This window comes from Schistocerca serialis, chromosome 4 (genome assembly GCF_023864345.2).
Source record: "Schistocerca serialis cubense isolate TAMUIC-IGC-003099 chromosome 4, iqSchSeri2.2, whole genome shotgun sequence".
NCBI classification, from domain to species: Eukaryota; Metazoa; Arthropoda; class Insecta; order Orthoptera; family Acrididae; genus Schistocerca; species Schistocerca serialis.
In genome coordinates, this window is record NC_064641.1 from 96358703 (window position 1) to 96377172 (window position 18470).

Consider the following 18470-nt stretch of genomic DNA (forward strand, 5'->3'; position numbering starts at 1 on the left):
ACTATGCAATATAACACCTGCTGTCAAAACAAACTGCAACAAATACTTAAATAACTACATAACATAAATACATAACTTCAACATTATCCTCATCTGTAAAGAAAAAAACTTCATTATCCATATCATCATAACTTCACTATTATCATCACCTGTAAAGAAAAACTTCATTATTCATAATACCATATCCTTCATCATTATTCATCAGTATTCATTATCATCTGCAAAAAATCACTTCCTTACTCATTATACAACTATTCCTTATCTCTAGCATATTTCATCACTAAAACTAAGATGTGTAGTTCTCTCTGACAGCCTGCATCAATCATCTTGTATTCTGAAAGAAAAAATTAGTTAAGACTGCTATTCTGTGATGAGTATAGTATATTCTTGTTAATGTTTGTTAATCCTGATCCATTTACTTTTCCTCATAAAGTTATTGCATCTCATTTCGTTTATTCCGTAGGTGAAATTCCCATTTCTGTTGAATTTATTTCTTACATACATCATTTCTTTCTGAAATTGATGAACAGAGATTAATGTCTTGCATTTAAATCATATACCCACTAAATAATGACTGGTTTATGGTAACATACTTAAGCATACAGCATAACATGACAGAAAACGTAATATGTCAAAAACATTGACAGTGTTCAAATGCCAAGATATACACAGAATAATACAATGCAGCAGCAAAAAAAAAAAAAAACGTAAAACAGTCGCGATCTTGAGATGTCATAGGGCAAAAAAAAATGTCAAAGTCGACTGGTGTGTGTTATATCTTAATTATTTCACAGTGCATATAGACAAAACTGGAATACAATCGTATATAAAAAGACAAAATGTGACGTTCGTTGTGTTCAGCTTGTATGTAGTGTAGTTAATATAGGCGAGAATTAAAGCCTTTAATGAGGAAAAAAAGTGTAATGAAATTAACATGTCATTAGCTAACATTGCATAATTAGTCATAAAATACGTAAGTTCATCTGGAAAAATATGCACGGTCTGATGTGTAACGACAAGAAAAGCGACCTGCTAACCTTACCTTGCCGGGCACTTGCCAAGAAAAAATACGATAATCATCAGTAATTAGTCACGTGAAATAATTGCGTTAGTAAATGGCATCATAGTGTGTTGAATCATACAGTGGTTTCACTCAATAAACGGTTTAATGTTTGAGATATGGTGATTGCCTTTCGATTTTCTGGTTCTCAAAGTTTCGACGTGTACAACATTGGGGTGAGGGATGCTGCGAATCCGATACGGACCTGCGTATAGAAGTTCAAATTTACTGCACTTACCTTTTAATTTGCTGGATAAATAGTGTGTACGTACTAATATCTTCTGTCCAACGTGAAAGACGCGGCGTGTACAAACCTGTTTTTGCTGTCTTCTCCGGCGCTCTGCGGGACGTTTGATGTTGTTCAGCGCAATGTCAATTATTTCGTGGTGTCGTAATCGACGAGATGTAGGAAATGTTATTAATTCTTTAATTTTGTTAGGTGGTTCAGCATTTTTCAGTATAACAGTCGGAGATAGCATAGTGGATTCATTTGGAATGGAATTAATTACATCTTGGAATGAGAGTATGTGTGTATCCCAATCAATATGTCTTTTGTGGCAGTATATTCTACACAGTTTACCAATTTCCTTCATTAATCTTTCACAGGGGTTCGAAGAAGCGTGGTACTTGGATATATAGATCGGAGAAATGTTTCTGGCTCGTAACATGCGTGTCCATACGCTACTACGAAATTGTGATCCATTATCAGAAATTACTTTCATTACATGCCCTACATGAGATAGAAAATGTTTTACAAATGCATTTGAAACAGTTTTAGCAGTAGCTTTGCGTAATGGAGTGAAAGTAACAAATTTTGAAGTGAGCTCAACAGCGACAAAGATGTAGCAAAAACCTCTGTTAGTTCTCGGAATCGGACCAAAAATATCTACTGCGGCCATATGTCTTAATTTAACAGGTATAATGGGATATAAAGGAGGAATATGTGAAGTGGTGTCTGATTTAGCTTTCTGGCAAATTTTACACGACGCTAAAACTCGTCGTATACGTTTCTCCATGTTGGTAAAATAACAGTTCTGTCTCAGTATAAGAAAACATTTTCTTGCTCCGTAATGTGCGTAGCTTAAATGAGTGTACCAAATTAATTTGTTGACCAGTTCGTCAGGAATGCATAATAACCAATTGTTGCTGACAGGATGAGAGCGGCGAAACAGAACGTCATTGCGTACAGTGTAGTGGTTCCTAATCGTAACATTATTCTTATCTTGCCAAAGGTGTTTAATTTCTTTCCACACATTGTCTTTATTTTGCTCCTTTGCTATGTCCTGTAATGACGATGAAATAAAGTTTTCAAATGCAACTTGCTGAATGTACATGACACTGAAATTTGTTTCGCAGAAGTTGGTTGCTACGTCTTGCTGATTGTTGCCGAGAGAACGCGATAGTGCGTCTGCTATAACATTTTGTGTGCCGGGAATGTGAACTATTGTAAAATTAAATTCTTGTAAATAAAGTTTCCATCTGCTTAACCTGTCGTGAGTGAGTTTAGCCGAAAGTAAAAATTGTATCGCTCTGTGGTCTGTGTAAACGGTGGTATGTCTGCCATAAAGAAAGTGCCTAAATCTCGTAAAAGCCCATACAACACATAATGTTTCCAATTCTGTAACAGAGTAATTTCGTTCAGCAGGTGACAGAATGCGACTTGCAAATGCGATGTTTTTAATTACTGTAGAACCGTCTTCTTCAATTTCCTGGAAAATGTGTACGCCTAAAGCGGTATTGGAACTGTCAGTGGCAATGGAAAAATTTCTGGTAAGATCTGGGTGCGATAATAGTGGTGCATTCAACAAAGCATGTTTCAGGTTCATGAATTCAGAGTGTGCTTGCTTATCCCAAGACCAAATACTGTTTTTACCTGTTAATTGGCATAGTCTAGGCGTGTCTAAAGCGGAGTGATGAATAAATTTACGAAAAAAGTTAATTAAGCCCAAAAAACTGCGTAATTGCTTCTTCGTCGTAGGAACGGTAATGTCACGTAGAGCTTGAAGTTTTTCCGGATCAGGTGCAATGCCTTCTGCTGAAATTACGTGTCCAAGAAATTTTATGGAAGTTTTGCCAAAGTGCGATTTACTAAGATTAACTGTAAGTCCTTGTGCATGAAAAGTTTGTAACAGTTGTTCAAGAATCAGATTGTGTTCGGACCAGTTAGCTTCTGCGATAAGAATGTCGTCTACATACGTCGTAATTCTGTCTTTAAGTTCTGTCGGAAGTATAGTGTTCAAACCGCGAATAAAAGCTGCAGAAGAAATAGTTAAGCCGAACGGTAGTTTGCAAAATTGATAACAGTCGCCGAAACAGAGAAAAGCTGTATATTTTCTGCAGTTCGGATGAAGTTGAATTTGCCAAAATCCCGATTTCAAATCTAGTGTAGAATAAATGGCTGTACCATGAAATTTCTGTAAAAGTTCCTCTAGTGTCTGTGGTCGATCTGTTTCGTTAATAATAATGTCATTAATGTGACGTGAATCAAGTACAAGGCGAAGTGAGCCATCTTTTTTCTTAACAATATGCAGCGGGTTTATGTACGGACTAACTGCTGGTTCAATAATTCCTTGATTAAGCATATCCTGCAATTCTTTTTTAACCTGTTCTCTGTGAATGTATGGAATAGGATAATGCTTTGCTTTAAATGTGTCGTGCGGTTTGACTTGAAATTCATACATAAAGCCGGACATAGTACCAGGAATGTTGTCAAAAACTGGAGCTTGCTGTAAAAGAATTTTGTGTAATTGCGTTCGTTCGTCGTCTGTAGTTGCACTGCTCTCTTTAACCTTATCAGAAATCAATTGTATTACGTCGTAGTCAGCTTCGTCTGGAGTACTATAGTTGTGTACGTACGTATCCGTTAACAATGTGGGATTACAGTCTATGTCACGTGTTGCGGAAATGACCTCTGTGCGGTTGATTGTTTGTTCTTCCGCAGATAATGAGTGCTGAAATTCTAAAGCAAGTTGTACATTTTCATCCTTTAACATTAAATAAGAATTCTGAAAATCGATAACTGCGTCGTGTTGTACCAGAAAATTCGTGCCTAAAATAACGTCTGTTGTCAATAAAGGAACAATCCAAAAGTTAGAGTGAAACGTGTGACCTGCGATATAAAATGATAAATGCGTCTGTAATTTAACGTCTACTCCTTTACTCGGTACTGCTCCTTTCACTTTTGTTTTGCCTAAAGGTAATGTCGGATAGGTATTCTCTTTGTTGCACTCGTTGAAAGTCTCCTCATTTATTACTGATATTGGTGATCCGGAATCAATTACTGCTGAGAATTTCGATGAACCAATTTTAATTTCGATAACAGGATGTGAAATGGTTTTCTGAATAACTGGTCTTTCCTGTAAAAGAGTGTCTCTGATGTCGTCAAAAGTAATTACATTTTCATGAACAACATTTTGCGTGTCTAAAGTAGTGCTTGTATTATTGGAAGATGCGATCTGTGCAGTATCTAGTCAGATTCTATCTGACGCGTTATTATTATTAGGAGGAGGTTGTGGCATTTCGACTATTTGAACTGTCCTATTACTTCTTCCAGACGTATTACGTTCTGGATGGTACCTACTGTCGGGTTCATTCATGAGAATAGGTCCTTGTTGATTATTTTGTTCCTGGTGAGACCGACTGTTATTATATGTACGCTGATAATTCTGCTCATCGTTTTTACGTCTGTCGTGATAGTCATTCCTATACGGTGTATTGCGATAGGAATTGAAATACTGTCTTCTTTGTACGTAATTGTTTCCTTGTTGCCATGCGTTACTATTTGTTGCGGCTGGCACTACACGTGCACGCGGCGAAACATTAAAGCCTGGTTGACCTTGTGTATTCCATTGTTGGTTAGGTATGTTAACCGGCTGACTTTCATACTGTTGTGGTGGAAAACGTCTATTGTTACCAAAATGTGTTTCCTGTTGCTGAAAATTTTGACGATATTGATAATCTGAATTCTGTCTGTTATTAAAGTTTTGGTAGTTGTCGTTCCTAAAACGTCTGTTATCTTTCCGATTGGAATTACGTCCCTGATCATAATTGCAGTACGGTTGTTGACTTTGGTTGTTACTCAAAAGGTTTTTGTTTACAAAAGAATAATCAGATTGCTGTACTTCCAAGAGCTGTAAAAGATCTCTGAATGCTGAAATGTTTTCTTTTTGCTGACCCGTTAGAAGTGACACTCGTAATGACCGTGGTAATTTGGAAATGCATAATTGTATAAGTGCGGATTCACTGTACGGTTCACTCAGATATTGGTTTTGTTGTACCATGTGCTCAAAAAATTGCGTCACACTGGGAAAATTTGAGTTCTCGTAATTCGGCAAACTAATTAGTTGGTCTTTAATTCCGCGCTGTGTCGTCTTCGACCAATACGCAGATAGAAAAGCATTCTGAAACTCTTCTACTGAATAGCATTGCCTCGCGATCGGTCTCATACGAGTTGCCGGTTCGCCTTCCAAAAAACTGCAAATAAATTCAAGTTTATGTGTTACAGGCCAAGTCGGTGGAAGAGCAAAGCTAAATTGTTGAATCCAATCCAGTGGGTGAATCTGCGTTCTATCGTTTTTGAAAACCTTAAACTTTCTCACTAACAGAAAATGTTTGTAGTCGAAATTATCATCTCTGTGTGATGGAACAGGTTCAGGATCGTAAGAGAATCTATTGAACTGTGGTTGATCGGAATCTAAGTCCCGTACTCTCTGTGGATTACCCAAATTATACGCGCTGCGTGAGTCTGACACATGTTCATAAAGTGGCGTCTGTTGCGGTATGTTATTAACTGAAATGTTTTTGATCTCTGTTACTTCTTGTTGTAAATTTGACAACTTCCTACGTAACGTATTGTTAGATGAACCGATCTCATTAATTGTCTGCTGTAAATTTTGAAATTCAGGTGTTTGGTTAAATGAAACCGGTGCAGTATCGTCTGATTTATTGTCATTAGCACTTTCTATAGCATCAATACGACTGCCCAATTCATCATATTTTTCTGTCAGTATTTTTGCCTGATCATCGGTTTTAGAATCGGACGCATTAATCTGTTTTTGCAACTTACGCGTAGTTTCGCTCAGTTTTTTAACATCAGCTTTGATGACATCGCAATCCTGTGTTAGTTCTAATTGTTCGAATCTGTCTGTCACTGTTTGAATATTTACTGTGTGTGTATCTGTTTTTGATTTAAGATCAGAAATTTCATCTCGTAATTCCGCGTTCAATTGTTCTATGGTATTAATTTTGTCGGACACTGTAGTAATATTATTGTCTACATACGTCTTCGCTTTCGCGAATATTTTACGTTTGTCCTCTTGTCTTTGTGCAGTGATTGTTTCCGTGACTTGTCGTTTTACTTTGTTTTGATCTTGAATAAATCTGCGGAAACGCGTATCACTGTTTTGTATGTGCTGATTAAAGCGCTCGTTTATCTGAGTGTTCTGCTGTTCGAATTTCGCGTCCATCTTTGCGTCCACTGAGCGCGAAAGTTCTACCGTCATTCCTTTAAACTCGTCCCGTAATTGTGTAGCTTTTTCAGAGCATTGTTTAGCGACTCCGCTAATTTCGTCTCTGAGTGTTTCTGTTGCGGCTGTTTGCATTTCCCTTAATTCTTGCGCAACAGACTTAATTTCTTCGCTATTTTTTTGAGAACAAGCCTCAATTTCCACGCGCAACTGTTCCTTAGTGTCATGGCACTGCGCGGCAACGTCTCTAATTTGTTCACTAAGCTGTTTGAAATTCTCTTTAAATTGTTTGTTATCTACACTCTGTTGTTTGACTTGTTCATTAAGTTGTTTGAGATCTTTGTTATTTTGTTTGTTCTGTTCCCTAAGTTGTTTAAAATCTTCACTCTGTTGTTTACTCATTTGTCGCAACAAAGCCATAATTGGATTCGACTCAAGGTCAGCATTTCTATTCTCTGTGCTGTTCAACAGTGGATCTGGAATTGTTTCACTTTCTGTAACCATTTGGTTATTCTGAGATTTAGAAAAAAGTTTGTCAGTCGAATGTACACTGTCAGACATTATTTCGGAATTAAATAAATCCGTCCTACTTTCAGTACATTGTTCATTTTCACTAGACAAAATTGTCTGTACGTTACTTGAATTTTCCAAATCGCGTGTATTAAGCTGGGCAGCGCTCATTACAATAGAGCGTCCCGCGTCATCGATTGTCGTCAAATTAACAGACGAGACAATTGAGTTCGTTTGTTCATTATCAGGGTGAAAGTCATCATTAGTGGTTGGAATGCACTGATTGTTAGTGAACGCAGGATTGTCATCATTACACTGCGTGTCACGTGTCCTATCGGTAAAGTTGTTTAAATCGGTAGTTTCGTTCGTAATACCTCGCGATACACTATTCAGTCTTTCGCGGCATTTTTACAATAGTCAAAATTTTTCACAAAACAAATAAACACAATGCAAAAGCAACACACAAATACAACAGAGCAACGAATTGCCGTTGACCTGTAGAAAGAAAGTCACAAGATTAATAAAAGCGTTGCGCCAAATCCTAATTATATCTAAGCAAATAAGAGCAGATATCTGACTGTTGCTCAAAAGACTCTCAACGAAATTCGATCCTGGACTGGGTGTCGCCAAGTGTAACCTCCCCACCGTAATTTTGAAAGAAAAAAAAGACAATACTTAATAGAAATGGGAGCCGAGTGTAACCTCCCCACAATAATTTTACAAGAATGACAATATTATTTAAGAATGCCAATGGACATTGCTCTATGCGTAACCTGCCCACAATGAAATGTACTGACAATGGCAACAAAAAAGTGAAATTCGCAATCTGACTCAAATATAAATTCTTCACAAAAATTAAAGTCCATTCAGTGATAAGAAAATTCAATTAAACCGAAACATCGGTCTTTGGCCCTGTGTAAAACAATCATAATTAAAGTCTTACCTCAGAATAACTGGATGTCAAATTTCTGCTCTTATTTCTGCGCACGGCTTGGAGGAACTGCATTGCAAATAATAATATTCCTTTTTTTTGTGAATTTACTGAAATTTTTCTTCAAAAGAAGTGGAATGAAATGGGAAGTGCAACGAAATCTTTAGTTCAATAACAAATAAAATTTTTGAAAAATGCTTTTGAAATCAAAATTATTATTGGGGGACTTGTTAGAGATTGATTACAATAAATAAGTTTTACATTGTCTAATGATTATATTAATTAACAGTGTACCTCATTCAGCATCTTGACCAGTGTTGCCGACCGCCTACATCACACAACCGCACTGGGCTGCTACTACTGACCGACCGCTCTGCATGACGACTATTAGCGTACTGCACTGCACGACTACACAGAGCTACAGACTCGCAACGACTGACAACAGAGTACTGAGAACCGCTCGCAACACTCGCGCGGTCAAGCGCAAACTCTTTGGTCACAGATGCTACAATGCCTCGCCATCGCTGCTATGTTACATACGTGTTTCAACCTGCACAATTGTTAAGAGTGCCAGTGCTCATCGCTGGGTGGACGTTAAACATACAGACTGATCCCATCCTTATGTGACTATGTCTGGATGACTACGTTCACCGCTGTTGTTACTCGGCGACGCAATTCACCAAAAGTTGTTGGAAGGGGATGCACATGGCATGAGTCTTTCACAACCACCACAAACAAAATCCCAGACCGAGAGATCAGTGACCTTGGAAGCCTGTGGTTCAATTCGAGATCGGTTCTCCCCTTACATTGTAGGTGGTGCAGTGTCGCCCTTTCCTCGAAAATGACGCTGCACCGTTATAACTATTGAAACAGAACGCAAAACCCCTTTTTGCTCCTGTGTTGTGGCCTTTAGACTCGACGCTCATTGGATAAATAACGATGCGGGAGAGTCAGTAAGTGAGCTAACTAAATGAAGTAGACATTTACCGGCAACTACTTTAACAGTAATTTTGAAGTGGCACCAAGGAAAACATTTCGTTTCCATGCATTAGTTAAAATGCATCTCAATCTTTATCTTAGTTCGGTAGAAGAAATAGCCTCTTGAAATCAGATGAATCTTTTGCAAACACATACTACAAGATTTCCTGTTCGAGTTCATAACGATAAACGTGCCCAGTAGTTTCGAAAATTCATTTGTACATACCCCCTTGGCGACACGTTACTTTACTCGACTGGTTGCGGCCTTTACACAGTTCATAAACATTCAATAACTGTCTAACAGAAGCCCTTTTGTCAGATGGAGTGCTCAGGATACACTACTGGGATTGATTATGAAGCTTGTGTCCTAAGATTTGTGCTTTGTCAAAGTACAATAATACTAAGCAAAGCAGTAATGGACACAAAACTGAACCCTGTGGAACACCAGTAGTAATTTGTTTGTGTTCTCTTGATGAGTCAAGATGAAAATTGCCTCAGTGGCCTAACTTCACTTTCTGCTTCTCATTTGTCGAATACGATGCTCTATTTCTAAACTCGCTTCCCTTTAGTCACATGTAAGACTGAAGAAAGTATATATTAATACGCTTAAAAGGACGGAATATGAAGACTTCGGGCAGAGTAAAAGTAAGCAAATGAAGCTACTTGTACTTCACAATAGAGCTGAGAGCACTTTTCAGTAATGGCACGTGTATGCTTACGGGGGCACCTCTGAAATGGAGTTCGTGAATCTCGAAAGGCAAAGCGTATGCGGCAGTGGTTAGGCACAAGGTAACCGAATAGCGGCGCCCGCCAGGCAGCCCCGCGTAGGCTCGTGACCTGCGCTCGCCAACTTGGCGCGCGGTCGCCGGACCACGGTGTTTCGCGGCCCTGGGAGAGAAGCCGGCAGCCGTTAGCGGCGTAATCATAGCCATTGCGCGTAATTTCCCTCAGAGGCGGCCCCGCCTGGCGAATGGTGGTCCCCCAGGGCTCGGCGACCGGCGCTCTGGGTAACGAGGCCATTCAGGGACTCCCCGGCCATTCACTGCCGACTCCTTCGCGAGGGCGGCCCGCCTGGCGCGTGTTGTTTGCGGAGCCCTCCTTATTTCATGGCCCACACCACGCTCTGTTTGTGACGAACTGTTTCCGTCTCGTAGCAGGAATCGTCTGTTCTTCAGAGGCCTTTAGGATGTTTGGACGCTCTCTATTTTTGGAGATTAAAGCAGCTCTCTGTAAGTCAAATGGCACCACAAACACATACGGTGTTTGTTCCCTGTTTAAGAATTCCTCCTTCTTCTTGGCGAAATATGTTTTATAGTCATTAAGCTGTGCTCCTACGCGTAGTTCGGGGACTGACGGTTCATCTCTTAATGCTGTAGACAACATCAAAGGCTACAAAGCCTGTGGTAGTAGCTACAGACATAAACTCAGCAGGACGAACTGTTTACATACAAGGTGTAACAAACACGTACGGCACAAACTGCAGGACACATTCCTCACACGTAGACGAAGAAATTGTGTTACATGAACGTTGGTCTGGAAAAGTTTTGTTCTCATGTTACAACTGGCGCGCGGGATTAGTCGAGCGGTGTAGGGCGTTGCAGTCGTGGACTGTGCGGCTGGTCCCGGTGGAGGTTCGAGTCCTCTCTCGGGCATGGATGTGTGTGTTTGTCCTTAGGATAATTTAGGTTAAGTAATCTGTAAGCTTAGGGACTGATGACCTTAGCACTTAAGTCCCGTAAGATTTCACACACCCATTTGAACATTTTGAACATGTTACAACTCATTTTCACCAACCCGTTAATCATGGAAAACGCACCCAAACAGAACGCACCGGCATATCAAATGGTTATAATGGCTCTAAGCACCATGGGACTTTACATCTGAGGTCATCAGTCCCCTAGATTTAGAACTACTTAAACCTAACTAACCTATGGACAGCACACACATCCATGCCCGAGGCAGGATTCGAAACTGCGACCGAAGCGTGGTTCCGGCCTGAAGCTCCTAGAACCGCTCGGTCACAGCGGCCGGCTCCTGTATACCACATGCAACTCTTCCTCCCAGGAAATGCTCAGTATGCCCTATGTGGGCATTGATACAAGCATCAACCCGCACTCGTAGAGAATCTATGATGCGCTGATGTACCCCTGGAATATTGGGTATGGTTTCTCCGCCTTCCATAATACGGGCACAGAGACTCTTGAACATCTTGTACTAGGGTCCACGCACAAGAGCTTTCAAATGCTCCCACAGTGTTTTCAGGTCCGGAAAGCGTCGAGGCCAAGCAATTGGTCCACCTTTACCTATCCATGTGCAGCTGAATCTGTTACTTAGAAGCCGACGGACATTAACATTAAAATGAGAAGGTGCTCCATCGTTCATGAAGTACATGTTTTGCCGCACAGCTAAAGGCACATCTGCAAAGAGATCAGGTAGGACATTCTCTGCGAAATTACGATAACTTTGTCCATTGAGCCTGGGCGGAAGAAAATGAGGCCCTATCGAACACTCACCAAGAATGCCGGCTCAAACACTGACAGACAATCTTTGTTGATGAGTTGCTCCAACAGTTGCGAGCGGATTGACTTCAGCCCATACATGCCGATTGTACATATTTTCAATTGAAACCAGGCTTTATCTCTGTACAGTACAGTTGCCCAAAAATTGTGGTTGATACTTTGTTGAATAAACCATTCGCAGAAGAATACCCATGCATGAAATTCAGCTGCTGGTAGTGCCGGCACACGCCGCAAATGGTATGGATTCAGCTGGTCGTCGTGTAACTATCGCCAGACAGTGACGTGGTCAACATTCAGTGTGGCAGCTACAAATCTTGTACTGACGCTAGAGTCGTCGTCAACTGCATGGAGAATTGCCACCTCATGCTGCAGTATCCTCGTTCTTACAGGCTTCCCCCGGTCACGAGTATCAGGCTCAAATGCCCCATGTTCCCTAAGAAGACGATCAATGGTGCTGTCGGAGCACCTTCGTCATGCAAATCTCTGGCGATACAAACGCTGAGCACGAGTGCCATTGGCATCAGCTAATACGCACATCAAATGAGCATCTAACAAACTGCATTTGTGTGCACTGACACTGTACAAGCCAAGTCTTTGATTAACTCTACTTAGTAAACGGGGTGCTTGCAACGGTCGTACTGACCGCTGTAACAGTTGATGTAACCTGTAAACAAACAGTGACGTACTTCGCTTGGAAAGAGGGACAAGCAAACCAAAACACCGATGGTCACAACGTAACCAGATGTCACTAAGGTTGTATGTTTCCCATGATTCTAACATTCTGTTCTTGTGTGTTTCTCTTGATTAATGGGTTGAGAAAATGCGTTGTAACATTGAAACAAAAAGTTTCGGGACCCGTGTTCATATAATACAATTTCTTCGTGTACGTGTGAGGAATGCGTCCTGCAATTTGTGCTGTACGTTTACGTTGCATCCCGTATATCCATAAAAGTGGCTGGTCGTGACGTCATCAGATATCGCAGAGTCTCGACAATGTGTATAGTGGAACTTGTAGTGAGGAAGAGCTGGCGCTGTTCGTCTTAGATAGAACTGAGAGCTGCAACTTATCTAATTTCCGTTCGTCTTTCTAATGGCTGCTGTTGCTCTTTTGAATTTCTATGATCTCTCTGTACAATCTAGCATACCAATTATTGGATTTAAAGATAAAACCATAGCACCGGAGAAGGAATTTATCGTTTCCTGATATCAGTGCACGATCTGTTACTATCGATGTAATGTGCTTCCTAAACGACTACTGTACATATGTTCCTTAAACCACGTTTTAATGGTTCCTTTCCGTGGTTCTTATGTACACTTGACCATATGTGAAAATGTTCAAATGTGTGTGAAATCTTATGGGACTTAACTGCTAAGGTCATCAGTCCCTAAGCTTACACACTACTTAACCTAAATTATCCTAAGGTCAAACACACACACCCATGCCCGGTGGAGGACTCGAACCTCCGCCGGGACCAGCCGCAAAGTCAATGACTGCAACGCCTTTGGCCGCTCGGCTAATTCCGCGCGGCTGACCATATGTGCAAGAGATTTTATACAGGTTGGACAGAAACGGACTGAAAAGCTTGTGAGGATGTTGCAAGCTGGGTTGCCTAGATAAATAATTATTAATAAAAAATTCGATACGTTGCACCGTTTCCCCGTTAATTATCATTTAAGGTAGCCAATAAGACTGTTGGCGCGCCTATTCAAGCGGCCTGGCAGACTCTCTTTTTCGGTTTCAGAGAACCAAATGAAGAACATGTTTGTCGTCACTGTCTCTGGCGCTCGCGATGGCCTGATTGTGTAACTTCAGTGCTAATTAACTTGAAAACTGGGTGCGTATTCGATTTTTTAACAATCTTTTCTCAGCACAACCTTTCTTGCAACACAATTACCAGTTTTTCAGACTGTTTCTGACCATCATGCATGCTCGGATGTTATTGTTTTATCAAGATCAAAACGTTACTCTGCTATTATGTACACGATGATATTATTGTTTTATGTTGTAGTTTATATGTGGTTATATTATTGTTTTAACCAAATTTAATATTAGAAACGAAAAAAATCGTAATGTTCAGCAAAATGGCATTTGGTTTTTAACGCTTCTCAGGTAATCTTCAGGTGTCACCTGTGACCTGAAGAGACCTGAGACGCCGAAAGCCGGATCGTGACAAATAAAGGCCACTTTGCTCAACATTAGGAATTTTTTCCCTTTTTAATATTATTATCATGTTATGCAAAACACAGATAGAAATTCAGTTAATGTTAACATTTCTTCCTTGCTTTTTTACGCCCCTTCCCTTCTTTCTAAAGGTTAGATGCCGTCTCCTGTTTCGTACTGCATTGTGGTAATGTTTTCAATCCATATCTATGAGCAGTAGACACAAATTTTTAAATATCATTTCGAATAAATAAATTCATGAAAATATTGAAATACATTCCCAACACTACCGTGACACATCACAAGACAAGCCCTGTTGATAAAGACGAGTACTGTGCAGTAATTTGTTTTCTACATTTGAAGGAGAACAACGTTACAAGATTTAGTGGAAGTGTATGGCTACAATTCATCACCGTATGTCACGCTTCCAGTGTGGTCTACCGATGGGCCAACTCGGGTTCACGCTAAACAGAGTTACCCGAGTAGAAAGATTGCATAAACCGATTTCAAACTGTGTTGGGATGAAAATACTGTGATAACAATCCCAGTCATTCCCTCTTTCGTGACTATGCAGATTACGATTCAGCTCAGTTAACCAAAGTTTCCGGTTCTCCTGTCGGTGATTATATGCACAGAGTGTAGATGCTTTTTTGAAAGTAATAGCTTAATGTGTACATACATCAGTGTGTTTGTTGTTTTCTCTCTGCGTTGAACAGTCGCGCAACAAACACGTCACAAACTTTATGACCAGACGTCTTCTGCACCCCTGTAACTACACCAATAGTGCACTACGCCTTTCAGTATAGACTACCCGTTTTGCGACCACGATTCCGCTCTTCAGAACTTCACCTGCTGCCAAGGGTAAATATACATTAATGGCTTCCTCTTGCCACATGTTATTGGGAACAGTAGCCAACTGCAAAACATATAACTTGTAATAGGTACAATTATTAGACTGCAAATGACATAAATGGTGGTGAAATACTGTTCAGTACACCGTTCTCAGTCACCAATACAAATATCTGTACTTATACCTGTTACACCATGTATAATCACGAACGCGATGGATACTGCATAGGGCGCAATTTTTGATCTTTCGGAATGATATTTTAAAGACAGATCTCTGAAAATACAGAAACTTGCTGTCTAGATCTTGACAGCTACCGGGTGATCTTGAGGTTGCCTGAATCTGTTAACAATTATGACTCCACATCGCACTACTGACCGCTATATTGGACTTTTGACTACTTTCTTTGAAAACAGGCTTGTGAAATATCCGAAATTTTCAGTACAATTGGTCGGTTGTAAGATAGCCAAAAACCTGTTCATGAGTATGATTATATACCGCACTATAGGCCGTTTAGAGCAAAGCATTATATGCTGGTGAAAAGTAGACTGTGGGAAAACCGGGAAAGAAGACAATGGAAGCATTTCAGGCTTGATGCTACAGACGAATGCTGAAAATTGGATGGACTGATGAAGTAAGGGAAGAGGAAGTTCTGCGCAGAATCGGAGAGGAAAGGAATATGGAGAAAAAACACTGAAAAGGAGAAAGGACAGGAAGACTGACATCTATTAAGAAATCCGGGAATGACTTCCATGGTACTAGAGGGAGCTGTAGAGGGCAAAAACTGTTGAGGAAGACAGAGATTGGAATACATCCAGCAAATAATTGAAGACATAAGCTGCAAGTGCAACTCTGAGCTGAAGAGGTTGGCACAGGAAAGGAATTCGTGGCGGCCCTCATGAAACCGGTCAGAAGACGCCTAATAAAAACAATAAAAAGCCGCAATTTCGAGCCGTTAGCATGCAATTTTGAAGACGGTAATACACCTGGAATTTGGCGTAATAGTTTGTCGGAGAGCTGACGATATTAAGTTATCCTTGTGCCTCGTCACTAGCGTTAATCGAGGTCACACTAACCGTTGAAATTTCAAAATACACTCATCCGACACAGTGAATATGCTATAGGACTTTGGTAGTGGTCAGACGATCTTAAGGTAGACAAATCCCTCGTCATGTGCAAGAATGGTTGCAATGCTACAGACCGCAATTAGAAAATACACGAATGAGACACGTGGAATTTGGTGTAAGGACTTAGACGACTATCGGACATTTTTAGATAGCCAAATACCACGTCTCTAGCATGTATCGTGTAAAGTTACTGCTTCGTTATCGTTTCCAAGAGACCATGGGAGTAAAGAGAACCATCTGTATGAATATGATAACTCAGACTGAAAAGCACTCCTAAGCAAAGAAGAGAAAGAAAAAAAGGTGGAAGTAGTATATTGTTGGTCTGTTCAAGAGAGAGAGGGCAATATTATGGAAATGGAAGGGGACATATATGAAGATGAGATGGTAGATGGTCTACGTGATCAAAAGTATGCGGACACCCCCCAAAAACATACGTTTTTCATATTAGGTGAATTGTGCTGCCACCTACTGCCAGGTACTCCGTATCAGCGATCTCAGTAATCATTAGACTTCGTGAGAGAGCAGAATGGGGCGCACCGCGGAACTCACGAACTTCGGAAGATGGCCGGTGATTGGGTGCCACTTGGGTCATACGTCTGTGCGCGAGATTTGCACACTCCTAAACATCCCTAGGTCCACTGTTTCCGATGTGATAGTAAAGTGGAAACTTGAAGGGTCACGTACAGCACAACAAAAGCGTACAGGCCGACCTCGTCTGTTGACTGACAGAGACCGCCAACAGTTGAAGAGGGTCGTAATGTGTAATAGGTAGACGTCTATCCAGGCCACCACACAGGAATTCCAAACTGCATCAGGATCCACTGCAAGTACTATGACTGTTATGCGGAAGGTGAGAAAACTTCGATTTCTCGGTCGAGCAGCTGCCCATAAGCCACACATATGCCTGTAAGTGCTAAACGACGCCTTGCTTGGTGTAAGGAGCGTAAACATTGGACGATTGAACAGTGGAAAAACACTGGGTGGAGTGACTAATCACGGTACACAAGGTAGCAATCCGATGGCATGGTGTGGGTATGGCGAATGCCTGGTGAACGTCATCTGCCAGCACGTTTAGTGCCAGCAGTAAAATTCGGAGGCGGTAGTGTTATGGTGTGATCGTGTTTTTCATGGAGGGGGCTTGCTCCTCTTGTTGTTTTGCGTGGCACTATCGTAGCACAGGCGTGCATTGATGTTTTAAGCACCTTCTTGCATCCCGCTGTTCAAGAACAACTCGGGGATGCCGATTGCATCTTTCAGTACTATCGAGCACCTGTTCATAATGCACCGCCTGTGGCGAAATGGTTACACGACAGTAACATACCTGTAACGGTCTGGCCTGAATAGAGTCAAAAATGTTCAAATGTGTGAGAAATCTTATGGGACTGAACTGCTAATGTCATCAGTCCCTAAGCTTACACACTACATAACCTAAAGTGTCCTAAGGACAAACACACACATACCCATGCCCGAGGGAGGACTCGAACCTCCGCCGGGACCAGCCGCACTGTCGATGACTGCAGCGCCCTAGACCGCTCGGTGAATATAGTCCTGATCTAAATCCTACAGACCATCTTTGGGATGTTTTGAAACGCCGACTTCGTGCCGGGCCTTACCGACCGACATCGATACCTCTCGTCAGTGCAGCACTTCGTGAGGAATGGTCTGCCATTCCCCAAGAAATCTTCCAGCAGCTGATTGAACGTATGCCTGCGAGAGTGGAAGCTGTCATCAAGTCTAAAGGTGGGCCAACACCATATTGAATTCCAGTATTACCGATGCAGGATGCCACGAACTTGTAAGTCATTTTCAGCTAGGTTTCCGAATACTATTGATCACATAGTGTATGATACTGCGTGAAGAATTTGATTGAACAGTGCAAGATATAAGTTCGAAACAAGGCCCAGGAAGTAGACAACATTCCGTTAGAACTACTGATAGCCTTGGGTGAGCCAGACATGAAAAAATTCTTCCATATGCTGAGAAAGATGTATGAGAGGCGAAACACCCTCAGACTTCAAGAAAAATATAATAATTCCATTTCCAAAGAAAGCAGGCACTGACAGGCGTGAAAATTACAGAACTATCAGTTTAATAAGTCACAGCTGCAAAACACTGACACTAAGTCTTTACAGAAGAATGGAAGAGGCGGTAGAAACCGAACTACGGGAAGATCAGTTTGCATTTCACAGGAATGTAGAAACACGCGAACCAATACTGACCCTGTAGTTCCTCATAGAAGAAGGGTTGAGGGAAGGCAAACTTACGCCTATAGCATTTGTAGACTTAGAGAAAGCAACGCAATGATGACTGGAATACTCTCTTTCAAATTCTAAAGATGGCAATGGTACAATACAAAAAACGAAAATCTATTCAGAATCTTCATAGAAACCAGATGGAAATTACAAATGTGTAGGGCCATGAAAGCGAAGCAGTTGTTGAGAAGGGAGTGAGACAGGGCCTTTTAATTTATCTCCAATGTTATTCAATCTGTATATTGAGCAAGCAGTAAAGAAAAGAAAAGAAAAATTTTAAATGGGAATTGAAGTCCACGGAAAAGAAATAAAAACTTTGATGATTTCCGATGACATTGTAATTTTGTTGAACGGAATGTTGGAGGATATAAGATGAACATCAGCAAAAGAAAAACTAGGATAATGGAAGGTAGTCGAATTAAATCAGGTGATTCTGAGGGAATCAGAATAGGAAATGAGACAGTTAAAGTAGTTGATCAGTGTCACCTACTGTGTCAGCAAATTACCTGATAATGTTCGAAGCAGAGACGATATAAAATGACACTGGAAATGACAAAAATAGCGTTTCTGAAGGAGAGAAGTTTGTCAACATCGAGTAAATATATTAGTGTCAGTCTTTT